We start from the raw sequence: 18,952 nt of genomic DNA, 5'->3' as shown, positions 1-18,952 counted from the left end.
CCAAACGCCCTCTCCTCCAAAACTACTAATGGCATGCACAGAAATTGCCATCCTATCCACGTCCTATTCCTCTTCTCAAAAGGTGGGTCCCCCCCTCCTAAAGCGCAGGCACAGTCTCGTCAGTTTCGACGCTTGCCCACTGCAGGGCCTCTCCTTCCTTTCCAGAATGTTCCTCTCCGCATCGTTTGCAGCGGGGATCCTGCCATCGTGCATTGTTAGCTGGCTCGTTCAGTTAGAGCTGACGGAAGTGCCCCCGGGCAAAGGCTGGTGCTGACCGTGGCGAAGGCCTCGCCTGTGCCAGGTGGAAAGGTTCGACGAGCGGGCAGTGCTGTTTACTGCGTAGAATAGGAGCCAATTCCTATGAAGACCCAGCCCCCCCAATAAAATATTTGAGGGGTCCGCTCCCCCCAGTTGATTGGCATTGCCATTCAAATGGTGTGCGTGTGCATAATTATGTGATCAATTATGCGGGATGGAGCTTACCTGCCCCCGCTAATTTATTCAAGCTGGCACCCCTGCTGCCAATGAAGTCTCACCAGCTTCAAGTGGGCGCTCCTAAGCTTTCTTGGAGGTAAGGTTCTCGTGGTGTCCCCGGGCCTTCCTTCCAAGCAAACTCAACCTTAAGATCTCAGTTTTTCGTAGACAAGCGCTGGCAAGAGGGAGAGATCCAGGTTTATTTGCAGCCACTGGTTGGACCGGACTCGATCCCAGCCGTAGACTACCGAAGGGTTAAAAAGAGCGATCCCGACCCCCCCCCCCCCCGCCGGCCAAGTGCTTTGCACAGAAGTGCCGCGCGCAGCTACGCTCGAGAGGAGGACTATGTCTTTGGGGATGTGCTCCGTCTTGCAAAACTATTTTTCAGGTGGAGTCTGCTGATAGCAGCGTTTGCAGACTCCGAAACGTGATTTTCCGAAAAGCATTTTTCGGCTTGTTCAGGCCCAGTGAGCACGGAGGGGGAGCGAAGATGGGGCTCAGTATTTACAGTAGAAATCAAGCATGAAATTGAATGTTAACTATTTCTTTTAACAAATGCAAATCCAATTGAAGCCGCAGAGGGAGGACCCAGTTAGAGGTGTAGCAACCTAGCGGAGCTCTCGCGAGAAAGGAAACATAACGTTGACATTTTGCTCATGAGGTTTGAGAAGCGCCGTCCCCAAGAGTAAGTTAAATGTTAAATGGTAGCTCTGAAAAGTCTATTTAAAACTAGGCATGGGATGATCCAGGTCAAACGAAGCTAATTTAACTCCCTTGGACAGACTTTTAACCTCTTGCTCATTGTGACCATAAGCCAAGTTCTGGAAGTCTATCGAGAAACAGGTAGTTGAGATCAGCAGTCATAAGGAAGTTACTTGCAAATAACCAGTTAACTTCCATGGTTTGCAAAAGAAACGCACACCCACACCCACACACACCCCTAATAAGTGTGCACAGGATCTCAATTTCTTAAAAAGCGGAGCTGCCTCCTTTATAGTCTCCCTTGGGAGAGCGACCAGCAAGGGTTGGGCTGGGGGCTTGAGTGATGTTTCTAAAAATGTTAGCTCACTTACAGGCTGCCAATATCTCCAGGGCATTTGCTCCCAAAAGCCTCCAGGCCAATCCCTTAGGCAGGGCCTACTCAAGACATTTTGGCAGCTGTGGCGAACCACCAAATGGTGCATCCCCTCCAGAGAAGAAAGACGGAATGAAGATCACATCAAACAAAGGGAGAATGAAGATAGCTCAGTTGGTTAGAGCATGGTGGCAATAATGCCAAGGTTGCACGTTCAATCCCCTTATGGGACAACTGCATTGCAGGGTGTTAGATTAGAAGATCCTCAGAGTCCCTTCCAACTTTACAATTCTATGATTCTATGACATTCATTGGGAACTATTGTCCCTGTGGATCCTGCTGCCTGAGGTGGTTGCCTCACCCTGCCTCATGCCCTTAGTGAGGAATAGCTAACATGGTCCTCCATAGATTGTCAGACTCCAGCATCCCTTAGCTCCAGTGGCCAGGGTTCAGGATCTTGGGAGCTGCAGTCCAAGCACCTCTGATGGACCACAGAGACAGCTCCTCCACCTTAGGGTGAATTAACACCTGACATGCCCTCCAACATTATTTTTGCACCTGTTGCACATCTTCCATTAAGCACGTGGGAGAAAAGAGAGCAACTAACAATGGAACCCTAAGTCTGCTTCGACTTCATTCCCAATTGGACTTACTGTGTATAATATTACAGAGTTGGATGGTGGCCCAAATGTTCCATGCTGGAAACAAACGTGTATTCTCACACAAAGCTTAATACCAACATATTTTGTGGTCTATATATCTTATTGAGCAAACATGTGCACTGCCATCACATAATATGGTTTATAATGAAAATGGGGAAAATAATCCCCAGAATGTCCATTTGCCTTGCAGATGTTTGTAATGTAGTGGTTAGAATGTTGGAGACCTGTGAGACCAGAGTTCAAATCCTTACTCGACCATGAAGCTCATGGGGTGACCTTGGGCCAGTCACTGCCTCCCAGCCTAATCTACCTCTCATGTTGGTTGTTGTGGGTGTTCAAAGAGGATGGTGAGAATCATGTATGCCATCTTGAGCTCCATAGAGAAAAGGATGGGATATAAATGTAATGATTAATAAAACAAATGGTTCTTTTCCACTTTCTGTTCAAAAAGAGGATCAACCACAATTCAAATCTCATAGTTGAAAACCATGTTCACCCAGGAGAAGTTAACAGCTCATTACTATTGTTTTGTCACTCTAATCTGTAATATAAGGCTGGGAAATAGCTAGAAGACTGGCTGGGAAATAGCTAGAAGATGTTCTGAAATCATTTTCTCTAATCAGTAACAGGGTGGAAGGAGCCTTTCACAGAATTGTAGAGTTGAAAAGGACTGTGAATGTCATCTAGTCCAACTCCCTGTAATGCAGGGCTGTTTTGTCCAACATGGGGCTTGAACCCATAACCCTGAGATTAAGAGTCTTATGCTGTCTCCAAGGTAGCCCAATGCTCATTGAGTACCATTGATGGAAAGGAGTAATCAAACAGCTCCTTTTCCTACAGCTGCAATCCTACCCACACTTTGAAATAAGCTGCATTGAACAAAAAGGACCTTGTATAGGTTGGAGCTGCATGTTTCTTCTGGTTTGTCAGACACGCTTTTGAGATCTTCTGTTGCAGCTTTGCTTTGGGTACCTCCTTTATCAGAAAGGAAACAGTGCCCCACAACAAAAGAGGATGCTTTTTCAGGCGTGGCACCCCAGTTTAGGACCACCCCTTCAAGAGCTGCCATGTAATCGCAAGATGGGGTCCAAGTCCTCATCCAGCCATAAAAAAGTCTACTGGGTTACATAGACCAGTCACTGACTCTCAGCTTAACCTTCTTCACAGGGTTGTGGTGAGGATAGACTGGTGAAGAGATAACCATGTATGCCACCTTAAGCTCCATAGAAGAAAGTGGGGGTATTAGTCTAATAATGCCCACTTAATCCCTCCAGCACCAGTTTTCCTTGATGCAGGCACCTTCTTTTGTTCTAGGCTGGTTTTGATTGGCTGTGGTTATTGTTTTATTATTGATTTACAGCTATCAAGGAGGCTGTAGTTAATTGTTTTATTATTGATTTTTATTATGATTATTGATTGTATACCACCTTGATATCCCTCAAACAATGAAGGATGGTATACAACTGTTTTAGGATCTCCTGATGAAATTACAACAAATGGGAGATATTCTGGCATCTGGAATAAGAAGATCCCTTTCATGTTTAAATGAATAAGAAATTTTAAGTATCTCGTAGGGTATGAATATTCTGGAAATAGTAATACTACACAGGGAAAAGGGGGTGGGGAATCGTCTAGATGAAGAAGTTCTTCTATGGTGTCTTTCTCCTCATTAGGTTCTTCCTGATTTTTCTTCACTGCCCTCCGGAGAGCAACAATTCTCTTGCCATCCCAAGCCTGTTAACTGGCGACAGTGAATCACAGTCCACTTTAATTCAATTTGCTTGTCAAATTAGATTGAGCGACAGTGTTAATCTTTTAGATTTACTTCTACAGGTTGGGTTTTATCTCTCTGTTCTCACAACTAGGAGATTGGGGGTGGGAGGGTGTTGGCAACCCCCGCCAGGGCTATACCACTTCAGACTGCAGGTGAGGCACTTGTGTTGGAAAGTGACTCCCTGTAGGTAGAAAATAAGCATGTCAGGGAGACGTCTGACCAGATATACTAGTTATGCATCTGCCAGGGAAGGAGACATTCCATCATGTAAGGTTCGAAGTAGAGGTTGACTGCCTCATCTGTAGTTGCTTTGCAGGATGAGGCTTTTCATAATCCTGTGGACCTTAAGCTCTGTGTTGGCAGTGGGGACCACATGGCTGAAGGACATCAGTTGACTGTCAGTGGATCTCTGGCAGTTTACAGATGAACAGAAGCACTTGAGTCAGAGCCAAGGGCCACCCAAGCAGCGATTCTATTTTCAAAGGAGGACAGATGTCTCTAGGAAGCCTACAAGGGTTGCATGGAGGGAAAAGCCCACCCTTTCTGTGTCCCCAGGGTCCCCTGCTCAGGGGTACAGGGAGGTTCTATCAGGACTGGCAAACTGTTACATACCTGCCCTTTATTCCACACACGTCTCCAGCTACTAAGCCTTGGAGAGCCCTATCAAAGAGGGCTGACATAGCTGACATAGCCATTAAGGTATTGCCTTAATATAGTTTTAAAGCACGGGTGTCAAACACAAGGCCCGCGGGCCGAATCTGGCCCGCCAGACCTCGTCATGTGGCCCGCGTAGCCGCCGCCGGCCGCCAGCCGCCAGCCTTCACCTTTTATTCTCGCTTTTTTTTTTTTGACACAAGAAAGCCGCCTCTTCAGCGCATGCGTGGCAGCCTACAAGCCAGAGAACGTCTGCCCTCTAGCGGCGCCGCAGCCCCCGATGAATTTGAGTTTGACACCCCTGTTTTAAAGGAAGACTGCTCTACACGCATAATGTCGCCCCAGGAAGAGGCATTTAGGAGGTGTTTTCTCTCTTCCTGCGATGTAATTAATCGGTTTTATGCCCACCCCGAGTTGTGTGAATCAGTCTTCCACGCGGATTAGAATGCACTCAGACGAAGGTGTTGGAACGCCAGGGGAAGGCCGGCCGTCCTTTATTCCTCCTTTAACCCTGGGAGCAGAAGAGGGGTGGCTTTGCTGGCTCTTCCAACGGGGGCTCATCAGATGCCCCCCATGAGCGGGCAAGCCTGCCATTTGCCTCAGTATGGCTCTGCCTGTGGCAGGATCCCTTTACTCACCACTGTGACTTGTAACTGACCATAAACCTATCCTCCAAATTCCCTTTTTGAAAACCAGCCCCGCAACTCAATGACGAGCCAAGGCCGCGCGGGTAAAGGCCCAGGTGTACAGAGGTCAATGAATCCGCATTCTGCAGCGCTCGCGCTCGTGCAACCCAGTAACCACGCTTTGGCTCCATCTGTCTTCGTGACCTGCGCCGGGAAAGGGCGAGGAAGTGCCAAAGCCCTCCTCCCGGCCTGCTGTTTCCCGATCCATGCATCTCTTATGGAAGCTTGTGCTCTCCTTTGACACGGGCCTGGGAGGGATTCAGACAGATCCTCCACAGCGCTCAAAGTTCACAACCAAACCTAACATCTCGGCTGAATTGAGAACGGTTTAATGACGTCTAGATTTCCGCACCATTTTGTTATCAGAGTTCTATGGTGTTTTAATCGCAATGCCTTTTGGGGCGCAAGTCAACACTTTCCACGTCCTGTCACCCTAACTTGGGAGCGACCTGCGTGGAATCCGGCGAGATTTGCTTGAAGAGACACGCATAGGATCGGGCTGCGCGTCTCAGTGGATTTCGGTGGGAGGCACGGAGACGCTTGTTTCTCTCTTCCACTGAACGCCTCGGCAATTGAAAATGCTCAGCCATGGCTGGATCGTACCCTTCATTTCTCAGCCAGAAGAGTCGTTTGCTTTAAATGATTGCTTCCATCCTAGCGGAGATCGTTGGAGATACTGGGCAAGAAGTCCATCGGAAAGAAGCTCTGTCTCCCCGGAGAAGCAGCCGCTAGTAATTCTCCTTTCCTTATCGCTCTTCCTCCTACAGCGGAACCGTTTTCTTTCTCACAATCCCACCTTCCTCGTTTTCCGTTTGAATCAACTTTCGCGTCTTCCCGGGAAGTTCTGTGTTGACATTTCTTGCCCCCTCCCCCCGCAGCCTCCCTCGCGGTCCCCGCCGTGAAATTAGTGGAAAGTAGAAGTTTTTATCAGCCAGAAGAAGTAATAAGTAGCCTGCAAAACAGAGATCTCCCGGTTTATTGCCCCCCGTCGCCTCTGGTATCTGGTCGCAGGAGAAGGAGGCGAAAGGGGCGCTTGGCCTCGCTGGAAACGGCGCAGCATTTAAAGGAGAGGCGTCTCGGGAAATTGACATTCTTGTCCGCATCCTTTGTCTGATTTCAAAGCAAACAAGAGGCGATTCGGATCCAGCCGAGGCTTCGGGACGCACGCATTTCCCTATCATGTCTCGGCTTTGTTTCGAACCGCGCGGCGTTAATCCCATAAACGCGATTTAATTACCGGGAGGCTAATTGCTAGGCGCAATTGTTTAGCTCATTAGCAACTGACTTGACATCCGCGAACGTGCTCCACCAAGGATGACACGAGCGAAAACTTAAGCACGGGCTTAAATAGTTTTCACGCAGACACTTCGATCCCTGTTTTTTTTTAGAAAAAGAAAAGAAAGACAATACCTGTTTAAAGCTGCAATCCTATGCAGACTTCTTTGGGGCGCGGGAGGGGGAGCCCCACTGAATCCAAGGGGACGAGCATCCTAGTAAATATGCCTAGGGGTGTGCCTTCAGTGTAGCAGGTTTATGGTCTACTCTAGGGGTGGTGTGATTTCAGTCTTGCCAGGTTTACTTTATTTAATTTAAAAATGGAAGCCTCCTTGTCTACCCAGGTGCTTAAATTTTACAAAGCAAAAGCAATTAAGGCCTCCCTAATCTGTGCTAAAGTGTTCCTTAGTGTGTTTTCTTGCTTAAGGTGCAGGAAGACCTGAGAGGACAGTGCTCTTTGCAATAAATCTTACCTGGTTGTAGATGGTCTGCTGGAGATGGTCCCCACCCTTCTGTGCCTTTTGTCCATGTCTGAAGTTTGTTATGGTAAAATACAGTCTCTGAATTCCCCTTAAGATGCACCAGGCTAGCAAGAAACTGCTCGAGTCCTTTATTTTGAAATAAGCTACGCCTAGGATAGCTGCTTCAGGAGTTTCACTATGGCAAACCATCAGAGTTTAAAAAATAAAAATGGAATATAAAAGTGCTTTCCATTATCAAGTGAGCTACAGCACCCCAATCATTTTCAAATAGGCCACCAGGATCACCACTGCCTTCATGCCCCTTTGCATCTCTTTTTAGTGTGAGACTTGATTTGCCCAGAGACCAGGGCACAGGGGGGCTACACATGGTCAATAGAATCAGGCTGCATGGTTGAATTCAAGCAGCGAAATCCCTTTTCAGGCAGCATCACATGGTTATAGTGCGTCTCCAGAGAGGTTTTGTGGAATGCAGGCTGGGGAGAAAGGTTCAGCTTAGGCCTAGTTCTTACTGTGGTTTTGCTGGGTCATCACTTCATACTATAGGTAGAAGGGGACGTGGGTGGCGCTGTGGTCTAAACCACAGAGCCTAGGGCTTGCGGATCAGAAGGTCAGCAGTTCAAATCCCCACGATGGAGTGAGCTCCCGTTGCTCTGTCCCAGCTTCTGCCAACCTATCAGTTCAAAAGAACACCAGTACAAGTAGATAAATAGGTACTGCTGTGACAGGAAGGTAAACGGCGTTTCCATGCGCTCTGGTTTCCGCCACGGTGTCCCGTTGCACCAGAAGCAGTTTAGTCCTGCTGGCCACATGACCCAAAAAGCTGTCTGTGGACAAACGGTGGCTCCCTCAGCCTGAAAGCGAGATGAGCGCCGCAACTCCATAGATGCCTTTGACTGGACTTAACCATCCAGGGATCCTTTACCTTTACTTTTTTTTTACTACAGGTAGGTCTCACACAAATAAATACTCCTCCATAAAAAACCCCAGCTCTGTTTAGAGAACTAGCAAGTAAGCCAAAGCCCATTCATGGAGTGCTAATTTTTATGTGCAGGTGTGTGTGTGTGTGTGTGTGTGTGTGTGTGTGTGTGTGTGTGTATCAGTAGCCTGAAGTAGATTCCCAGAAATGGGAAAGTAGTTACACCCTAGGCATGGGTTTACCAGGTAAGCCAGACCTTGTACTTCCTCTTTCCCCTCCCATGGTGGTCCCCACCCCAAAGTTTTAAAGCATGCAAATTCTCACTTCATTCTACAATCCCAAGAGAGGTTCAGCTGACGCCTTCATTGTATACCTTTAGGCACCAGGTAAAAATGTTCCACTTCAGCCAGGCCTTGGGCTGATTAACATCTTATACCCTTTAAATGTGTTTGTAGGATGGTTTTTTTGGGGGGTGTTATTGTTTTGTTCTTGTTCTTACTATTTATTTTATGTTTTTATCTTGTATTTTTATGCCGTGAACTGCCCTGAGATCTATGGATGAAGGGCTGGATACAAATTTTAACAACAACAACGATAAAGGTCATAGATTATTTATTTAGCCGAAAGTTGTGTAACAAAGGTGCCAGGCAACACTGGCATACGAAGGGGGCGGGGCAGCGACCTGCACTGGGAACAATTTGGGGAAAGGGTGCCACCATGACTGCCCCCACAGGCGACACACCACGCCCCCGGGATGCGCGCCAGCCACGCCTATGCCTGTTCTCAGTTCTGGGGGCTGCAGCATGTTGCTCCGAGACTGCCAGGCAACCCTCCCTGGGGAGAGCATTCCACAAACAGGGAGCCAATGCAGAAAAGGTCCTAATCTCCTCTTGCCACCCTCTGGGCCTTTCATGGAGGAAGTGATTTTTGATGTATTGTCAAACTCTGCTCCCCCCCCCCCCCCGCTGTGGTATTGTTTTTGTTTGTTACTGAGGGACGCGGGTGGTGCTGTGGGTTAAACCACAGAGCCTAGGACTTGCCGATCAGAAGGTCGGCAGTTCAAATCCCCGCGACGGGGTGAGCTCCTGTTGCTCGGTCCCTGCTCCTGCCAACCTAGCAGTTTGAAAGCATGTCAAAGTGCAAGTAGATAAATAGGTACCTCTCCTGTGGGAAGGTAAACGGCGTTTCCGTTTGCTGCTCTGGTTCGCCAGAAGTGGCTTAGTCATGCTGGCCACATGACCGGCTCCCTCGGTCATACGCCAGCTCCCTTGGCCAGTAAAGCGAGACGAGCACTGCAACCCCAGAGTCGGTCACGACTGGACCTAATGGTCAGGGGTTTCTTTACCTTTATGGTATGTATTGTGTTTTTATATTGTTAAATAAATAAATTGCTTTCAGTCATGTCAGAGAGGGGCTGTTCCACAGAGGTGAGTTGCCTGGGGTCCATGCCTTCCCTGGCAAGTCTTGTGGTATGGAGCAACAACATGATGTTTAGCAGTGCTATGAGAGCAGCAGCCAAAGTTGTAATATCTGGGCAGTGTTTGCAGAAGGCTACCAAGTGGAGTTTTCCTTTTTAAATAAGAGAGATGTTACAGGACCTCTTGGGAGCCTTGCTACCTCTGAAAGGAAGCTTTGCTCCTCTGTTACGAGTGTGAAGGACAGGCACTCTGTACTTGCTCCAAGGTACTACTCTGTATTATATAATATTATGATGACATGTTTCCTCAAGACGCATGGCCAGAGAGGGGGAAAGAGTGGCGTTCAATGCTTGTGGTTCAAGAAGGAAGGGAACTTCAAGGCCTGCAGCCCTGGCAAGTTATTAATTAATCAATCAATCAATCAATCAATCAATCAATCAATTACATTTATATTCTGCCCTTCATCTGATGATCACAGGGCAGTTCACCACATATTTGCCATCCTGTTACACTATTGAGGTGATGCCACAGTGCATAGCCCTACATTTGTATCGGCACATTCCTCCCCCATTTTAAAACAAGGTGCTGATCGGGGTATCTTTCTGATTTGAATTATATGCCCAGCAAGCTGGTGTTATTTCATCTCTTTGAGAAGGGGGTATCAGCCATTTGACTTTGGAACCTGCTGCTTAATCAAAAGTGTTCCATTTTCGCCTGACCTTCTTGTCAGCAAGTGCCCTTGCAGACTTGGGCTGTGCTTGTGGAGGCATAAATCCTGCTCAATGGCTCAGTTCATCTGTGTGCTGTGTGCTTATGATGCATCGTAATCAGCCATGGTATTTATTTACTTCTTTGCTTGTTTGTTTTAAAGGTGGGATGCAAATACTGAAAAACCAACAAGCAGGGTTAGCATTTGTTATAGCTTCACTAACAAATTGTCCTGTTCTCATTTAAGAGTAAGACCTTACATTATAAAACTCATTTGAAACCAGTGTAACTGTCATAGACACCTTTTCAAGAATAGTGAAAATTGTGGTTTTTCTGAAGGTGCTGTAAATTCTTGGTAGAAATTCAAGCTCTTATGACACAGATTTTGGTCTGAGACCAGCTGGCTCCCACCTAAGCCCTAGGAACTGCAATTTTGTGGAAAACAGTTTATTTTAATTTAGCTAAGGCATTTATAGACCACTTAGCATTTCTAAGTGGAGTACATAAAAATAAACCATACAGAGAATAAAACAATGATTTTTTTTCATAAAACTAAAGAGGAACCCGAATACTGTCTGAAAATGCCTGCTGAAATATTTGCCATGTGCCTGACGTTCAGCAAAGAGGGGGCCTGTCTAATCTCAGGCCGGCACGGCATGCCTCTGACGCATGGCAGACCACCAACAGAGATTCCCCTAAAAATCTTACGAGATCGGGCAGGGATGTAAGGGATCAGGCAGTCCAAGGTTTTGATTGTTACAGATCCCACACCCCATTACTGAATCACAAGACTTCCAGAATGGGATCACAATACAATTAAATAAACTGGGAAAGTGTTAAAAAATGTATACTGAGGGCTCACTCACACTTCTATATAATAATAATAATAATAATAATAATAATAATAATAATAATAATTAATAATAATTTATTTGTTTGTTTATTTGTTTATTTCATGATTTCCAGGCACAGGTATTTCTTTTGTTTTTCTTTTGTCCTGCCGCTTTCTGCAGGAAAAGCCTGCTGTTTATTGCTGAACTGGAACAAATGACAATCAGGTTTTTGAGGATTGACGTATGTTCTGTTTCAGCAGTAAGGAGTGGGTTTTCCTGGGGAAAGTGGTGGGACAAAAGAAAACTTCTTGAACCTGTGCCTAGAAATTATGGAATAAACCAGGAGAAAGTGTGGCCGAGCCCTGCGCGAAGAAGGCCTTGTAGGCCGCCGTCATGCAGCTGTACAGCCAGGGCTTTCCCACTCTTGGCTATAGAACAACTTGCCCCTCCTGCAACTTACAGTTTATAGCTGAGGGTAGGATTTAGCTGTATCTCTGGGCTGCAATCCCACCTGCTGTATCTTGATTCTCCCTCCCATGTCTTGGATGTGTGGCTCCAGATATTGCAAACACAGCCTGAGTTAACAGCAGATAAGATGCATTTGATTCTGCTTTGGTAGCTGGGTTGACAGAGGAAGAGGATCGCATCCACTCAGCTGAATTGGGCAAACAAGTAAAAGAAACTACAACTCATTGATTAACATTCTGCAGAGTCAGGCCCTTAAACCACCATGACCCTAGAGATGGTGCAGTTCAAAAATCTCCAGCCTCGTCATTAACTACCTATTTAGCACTTGCCCGTATTTGATAGCTGACATGCAATAGCACCAAGCATCTAACTACATTCCATACCTGATATGATATGTAGTATTTTGTTTTTTTTAATAAATAATATTTATTAGTAGTTTCAGAATTATAAGGGAAAAAAAGAAACATTAAAAAAACAACACTATAATACATAAAAAGAAAAGAAAAAACACAAAAACCAATACAACAAAAAGATAAAAAGAAAAAAGAAAACAACACAGATCCCAAATTACATATCTAAAACTTCCATTTGCTTGTTTCATTGACTTCCTCATACCTCCCTTTTTGTATTCTAGTTTAATTAGTTATTTCAGCAAATTCTTTCCATCTTTCTCAATTTTTGTTAAAAAATTTATCCTAACCTAATTTAACCTAATAATTAGCTCAACAAATCCTTTCCATCTTTCCCCATATTCTATTATTCAAATTACCTTAATTTATTTAACCTTATCTTACCCTAAAATACCTTAAAGCTTGAATCTTAGTTATCAAATATACATTGCTCCTGATATCATTTCTGCTAAAGTCATATAGTTTCATTCCAACATTTCCCCTAATATTCATTAATTTTTAGCCAATTCCCTAAATAGAAAGTTTTCTTTATAAATTTTCTTCCAATCTTCATCCAACGTCCCTTCTTCCTGGTCTCGGATCGTGTCAGTCCTTACTGTCCATTCCATCTAGTCCATCAACCTGGAAGCCTTATGTCTGAGGCCCTTAAGTCTCTTCCATGTCCCTTCTGCAATTCTTCTTCTTCTTGTTTATACTTGCCCTTTTCCTTGTCTTTTGTTGGTCTCTTTCTTAGTTTCTTTCCTTTCTCATTGAGGAGTAGGCCTCTGGGGGATTCCAACCCAAAATTGTCTCCATCTCCCTTCATCAAGCCCGCCCATTCCCCACAGTCCCACTCCCCACAGTCCTCGATATAGTCCAAAAAGTATTTAAAAGCATATTCCAAGGTCTCTTCAACGTTAGGAACCTCCTCAGCTCCAGACTCCCCCTGGCCCACTCCAACTTCTGTTCAATGACAGCGGCTCATGCTCCTGTAGGGCCTCGGGACTCTCCATTTGTATTATTTGGGGTGCAACTGCATCCTCCTCCATTATCTTCTGCACTTGCCCAGTCAGTACAGATTCATGAGTTGGTCCATGAATAATTTCTGTATCAATATTCCCTGTTTGTCCACAGTTATTAACCACAACAGTCAAATCCATTTTCTCATTCATCAAGTCCATCTTCTCATGCATCTGTTCCAGCAAGGCACTTGTCTTGCATAAGGCAAGCACCCAGTCTTCCTCCCAGCTCATCTTTAGTCAAGGTCAGAGAAGACTGTTCCCACGGTCTTAATCTCACATCTGTTGAACCCTCAAATGTACTGCAGCAACGATTTGACAAGCTCCCTCTAGAGGAGGCAATTTCTATTTGTATCCATTTTTTTAGGCAAGTCCAACAAAGGAAAATTACTTTCGTTTTTCAGATATTTTTCAGATATTTTGTTTCTTTAGGATGCAAAAGGCAACATTGGAATCAGCTTGTTTCTCTTCTTTAGCTATCTGTCAAAATATTCCATTCACAGTCAATGAACCTCTCCAACAATTTCTGTCTCTGACACCCCATTCCCCGGTTAGAGACGGTGGAAACTTACCCTTCTTCACTCCCTCTCCTGCTAGGGTTGAACAAAGTCCCCCCCCCTTTTCTCCTGCTTCCAAGGGGGTTTCAGTAATTCTGAATGAAGGAAATTTAGACTTTTTTGACAGCTTTCCAGGCTTTAGCTTACAAAGTTTTTGCTTTAGTCTATATACAAAAAGCGGAAGGCGGACTTCCTGTTTTGAACCTTCCCGCTTCGATACCAAATTAAGAAATTTCTTGATCCAATTTTCCGTTTCTACTCACGGGTACTTGTTTTAAGTCCATTTGTCCACAGGAAAAAGTCAGCGCTCTCCGGCAATGGCTGTGCGGCTTCACTCCGTGAACGTAGCAGTCAGTTCACAGCACCGCGCTTCTCACCCCACTTTGCTCCGGAGCCCCTAATTGGGATTCCCTGCGAGTAGGGGGGCGCTCCTGGTGCCCTGCCGAACCCCACGTTCCCAGGCTTCCTCCGCCTGGGATTTCTAGCGGGTCCCCACCTTCGCCGTGGCGGGAAGACCCAGTTTCCACGGAGCCCGTTCCTCCGGATGGAGGAACTCCGCCATTCACCGATGGCGCTGACCCGGAAGTCATGATATGTAGTATTTTGACCAGATCTGATAGTTAATATACACTAGCTGTATGTAACTGGCAGCATTTGAAATCTGACATGCAAGCATTTGGGGTTTGTCAGGACTTAACTGGGAGCAGCCAAAATCAAACAAACAAAGGGATGCAATCAAGTCTAAAGCATTCCAGTTTGATTTTTTTGGAATAATATTTCACATTGAAAGCTTCTCAGCTTTGAATTACTGCCAAAAAAGAACCTAAACAAAAAAACCCAAACCCTTGTTATAGCACTTTGGACAAGTGATAATGCCACATTTCCAAAAGTTAAATTGCAGCGCTGGATTAGGCTTTTTATTTTTAGGGTGTCAACTCTGAAATCACAAAACTGAAGGCTTGATCATAATAGGATCATAATTGCACAGTAATACACATGATCATGTGGAGAAATAACCACAAAAGAGGATGTAGAATGGAAGGAGAATATTGTGTTTATTGCCTTTGAGGCTTTGGATTGGAATGGGAATATTTCTCAAATGGTACAAACCCGTCTGTCTGATTTGTGAAGCTGCAAAACTCCTTCCATTCCAGAACTAATTATCTTTCCCTCCCTTGCCCCAATTTATGTAACCTTTCAATACAACAATTTAAAGACAGGTTTGAACCCTTAAACGAATTCTATAAATAGTTCAGATAAATAAAGGAAGGAATTTAATCAGGTCTGCACTACAATAAAGGCATGGTGATTTTCAGTCACTGTCATTTAGGCAGGATGCATAAGATTTTAAGAAACATCTAAAATGGGCCAGCTCTTGAAAACAGGTTTAAAAATTTCATCCGATCCATAATGTGGCAGGTGGCTGCTTGGGGGGCAGGTATTGAAGGAGAGTCTCTAGGTAACCTTTATTTTATGTAGAGAATCTAAAAGTGCAGGGTTTGACCTTTGAAGCTGCGATTCTATGCCCATTTACTCGTAGAGCCATATCCACCGTTTATACAGAATAAGGTAGTTGAATTCTGGAGTATTCCACTTCAGACCACAGATACAGAGCTGAACTTTTAAAAATGAAACCTCGTTGCATGTAGAAAATTAGGAGGCAGGGCTTTGTCTAGGTGTCTCCTTGGTGTGCTGGTCAAGGCAAGAGGCATTTTACAGAGGGAAGACGCATTCAGAAATGTGACCTTCACTTGCAGACTGAGATGGTGTGGTTCAAAATTCTCCAGCCTCAGCTTCTCATCATTAAATTTATAAACAGGTCTGCCTTCTAAATAGACATGAATAGAACAATGAGCAAAGTCTGACACTTTTAAATTCACCTGATACCAGGGGCAGAGCTGAGAAGCACATCCCCCACATAAGTCTCTCAGTAAAAAAACAATAGAAAGTAAAAGTGGTTGCCTGAGTTTCAGATCATGTGAGGCAGGCTTTTGACATGCTTATCCCTTGCTGGAAAAGGAACTTTATATGCAAACTGGTTTTGCCTGCGTAGTTCACCCCAAATCCCCACCCAGATGCTCCGGTTGCACTCATATTTCCCCAAGCAGAAAACCAGCAGTCATTTGCCTAGCTGTGGATTGTGCCCCACTTCTCCACCAGCCAGCTGATCAGCACAATTGCCAATTGTCTGACAAGGCTCCATGTTGCCCTGGGCTCCCTTGGGAGGAAGGGTGGGAGATGAATTTCATGAATGAATAAATGCATTAAATACATGTGTGCATCCCAGGCTGTGGAGGGCACACACAATTGGGCCAGCACAACTTCCTCTGGATTTATTTTGGCAGAAGCTTTTGTGGACTAGAGCCCACCTCACCAGATGCTGAGCTGTAGCCCATGAAAGCTTCTTCCTTAATACACCTGAGACTCCTTGTGTATGTTGCTTCACAAGATAACCAGATTACTCTGTTGGGGTTTTGCCCACTGAGTCCATTGTCAGGGCAGTAGGTCTTCCAGCAGAAACATCATGGCTTGAAATGCCTTCTATTAGCTGCACGCCAGCTGCAATCATATCTGTCTGCCCCACAGTGGCAGGAAGACACTAGGGAGAGGCCCTTTCCGTGGTGCCATCCTGGCCATTGCATAGCCCCCTCCCCCATGAGGCTCTCCTCCATGGACTTTTCAGCAAAGACCTTCTTATTTACCCAGCACTTTTACACAACTTCTTTCTCAGAGTTTCCACTGGGTTCCCGTGACATGTCCTGCCAATGGAAGCCCTGCCCAAGGACTTCTGCTAGTGCAATGGAGCTCTCCCCTCTCCTTCTCCATGTCCCACCCAAATTGGCTCACGGGGTCAGGAGAAACCCACAAAAAGCGCACAGGGAGGAGAGGGGAAATCTTTACACCTGGCAGGCTGAAATGCTTGTGCAGACTGAACATGCCACCCCTTGTGTTTTATTCTATAATCCAAGCTGCTGGCTTCTTTTATTTCCCCCTTCACCAGAAAGGGAAGTTCTTATGCCGCATTTTATTGTCTTTGTATTTTCAACTGTTGTATTTTTGGACTTGAGTGTCGCCTCTCATTCCAGTCCAGAGAGCATATGTTGATGGACAAATTAAAGGTGGTCTTTTATTAACCTGCTCCCTCAGAGCAAAGATTTCTAGTTGTGCAAAGGGACCTTCCCTTGTCTCCCCCCCTCCCTGCACATGCACCCCAAACCACCAGTTCTTCTCCAGCGGGTTGGGGGAACAACCAGAACAGATTTAGGGGCTGCACAGCAGGAGGAGAAGGGAAGAACATTCAGCTGTGCAAGCAGAAATCCTTGAGCTGAGAGAATGATTGCCTTAGCACTATGTTGGATTCCACCCTCAGTAGGAAACAGGACAATCCAAGCCCTGGCCTTGCAGTGGTGGGGCATGGCGGACTGGTGGAGAAATTACTATGCCTGCAGCCCCATCACTCATGTCGGCCTGGTCAGAAGGTAAGTGGGCAGGCAAATAGCTGGCCCATCCTGGAGTTGGCGCATCAATAGGACCCAGATGAAGACTGATGTTGCCAAGTGATGGCAGTGAGGCTGGCTCAGTCATTCCCAACCATGTCCCACTTCAGAGATTTTTGTAGTTGGACCCACACATTCAGCAGGTGGAATGAGAAGCCCAAGAAGTGATGATGGCTGATGGAAGTTTGCAGGGAGCCAATCCACACACCCCAGACTGACACAAAGCAGGTTTGCAGACTAAAGAAGCAAATAAGAAAGATGGAAGGAGTTTCACAAATGCTCAAGTACTGGGTGATGCATGTAGTGTTCTAGTTTTAAAGCCCAGTGTAGGAGGAATCTGAAACCACTGAAAATAAAGATCTCAGACCCATTAGAATTAAATGGAAAGATTTGCAGACTTCAAACTATGTGGGGGCAACTTCTGGCTCGTGGAGCTTAATAAATGGCACAACTCTATTTTATATTATTTATTTTATTGAAATATTTATAATCTCCTGTGTGAGTTTGTGTCTCCTAATATTTTTAGGTGCACGAGTGTGGAGCTTTGGCTACATGCATAAGGTCTCACCTTTGCATCTTAACACAAATGTAACAATTCCTACCTCTTAACTGAAAGGTCTCTCTCTCTCTTTTTAACATGCTTTAACCACTCTGATTGTACTACGCCTGATTCATACATCCCAGCACTGATGTAGTATTGTGATATAGTACGTATTGCCAGAGTACATTGCAATACTGGAGCCACCAGCTGCACATGTCTTTCTGAAATGCTGTCCTGCTGAGAGGGAATATGGTGTTTGAGTGGGAAGGACCAAGATGACTGACTCCACTTTGAGGCTTCATATCTAGATGCAGACCTCAGTGCTGTGGAATTGTGCACCAGAGGAACCCGCTTTCCACCAGCCGTAAGAAGGGGCGTGTTAAAAACACACTCTAGAGTGTTAACTAGGTAATTAATTCACATTCAGTTATTTTCATACACACTCTAAGGGGCAAATAATGATATAGTTCACAAATGCTTATACACCTCTTGATGTATCTTTTAGCCATTGCATGCTTGCTGCCTTGCAGCTTAACTCACTCCTTTCTGGTGCTCTATCTGTGAATGCTCTTTTACACAACAACTACTACCAAACATGAACATATACGTGAGAACTGATTATAAGTGTTTCCTGTTCCCAATGCCCAATGGACCTTCAAAAGTGGCCAAGAAATTTAGGAGCCTGAACACAATGGACCTATGGTGTTTCCCCATCCTCTGAGAACACAGCATTACTGTGAGTGCGTAGGTAACAGAGGACAGAATCCAGCAGAATAGAATCACAGAATTGTAGAGCTGGAAGGGACCCTGGAGTGTCATCTAGTCCAACCCCCGGCAATGCAGGAATCTCAACTGAAGCATCCATGACAGATGGCCATCCAATTTCTGTTTAAAAGTCATTCCACTATCGAACAGCTCTTACTGTCATAAAGTTATTCCTGTTGTTTAGTTGGAACATACCCAACTCGCTCATCCGTTCCTCATAAGGCTTGGTTTCCAGACCCTTGATCGTCTTAGTTGCCCTCCTCTGTACACGCTCCAGCTTGTCAATGTCCTTCTTAAATTGTGCACCCAGAACTGGACACAGTATTCCAGGTGTGGCTTGATCAAGGCAGAATAGAGTGGTACTATTACTCCCATTGATCAAGACACTAGACTTCTGTTGATAGTATTAGCTTTTTTTGCTGCTGTATCACACATGTTAAGCTTGTGGTCCATCAAGACCCCTAGATCCTTTTTACATGTACTATGGGCAAGCCAGGTGTTCTCCATCTTATATTTGTGCAGATTTATGTCAAATCTATTTCAGGCGTAGTGACTTAAGCATCTGCCGAACTTCTCTTGTTGCAGTAGATGGGGCTCTTTTAATAGTGATTTATTCCCTTGCTTTGTGTTTTACAGAAATTTCCTTTAAAACACATGCAGCATACCCTGTAAAATTAAAATACAAGATACCTTTCACTCTCCTGAAGTACAATAAATTATGTGCAAAATTAACCTAGTATTTCCTTGGTTACTTATTAA

General features: G+C 45.2%; 1 long non-coding RNA gene across 1 annotated transcript in view; it reads left to right on the top strand.

The window, feature by feature from the left end:
* Positions 1–18,952, top strand: part of LOC308481026 — a 41,573-nt gene that overhangs the window by 11,499 nt on the left and 11,122 nt on the right. The gene's annotated exons all lie outside the window — the stretch shown is intronic.

Source organism: Podarcis pityusensis, assembly GCF_964106645.2.
Source record: "Podarcis pityusensis genome assembly, chromosome: 7".
Lineage (NCBI taxonomy): Eukaryota > Metazoa > Chordata > Lepidosauria > Squamata > Lacertidae > Podarcis > Podarcis pityusensis.
The sequence above is the reverse complement of the archived record's forward strand: the minus strand, read 5'-3'. Positions and strand labels throughout refer to the sequence as shown.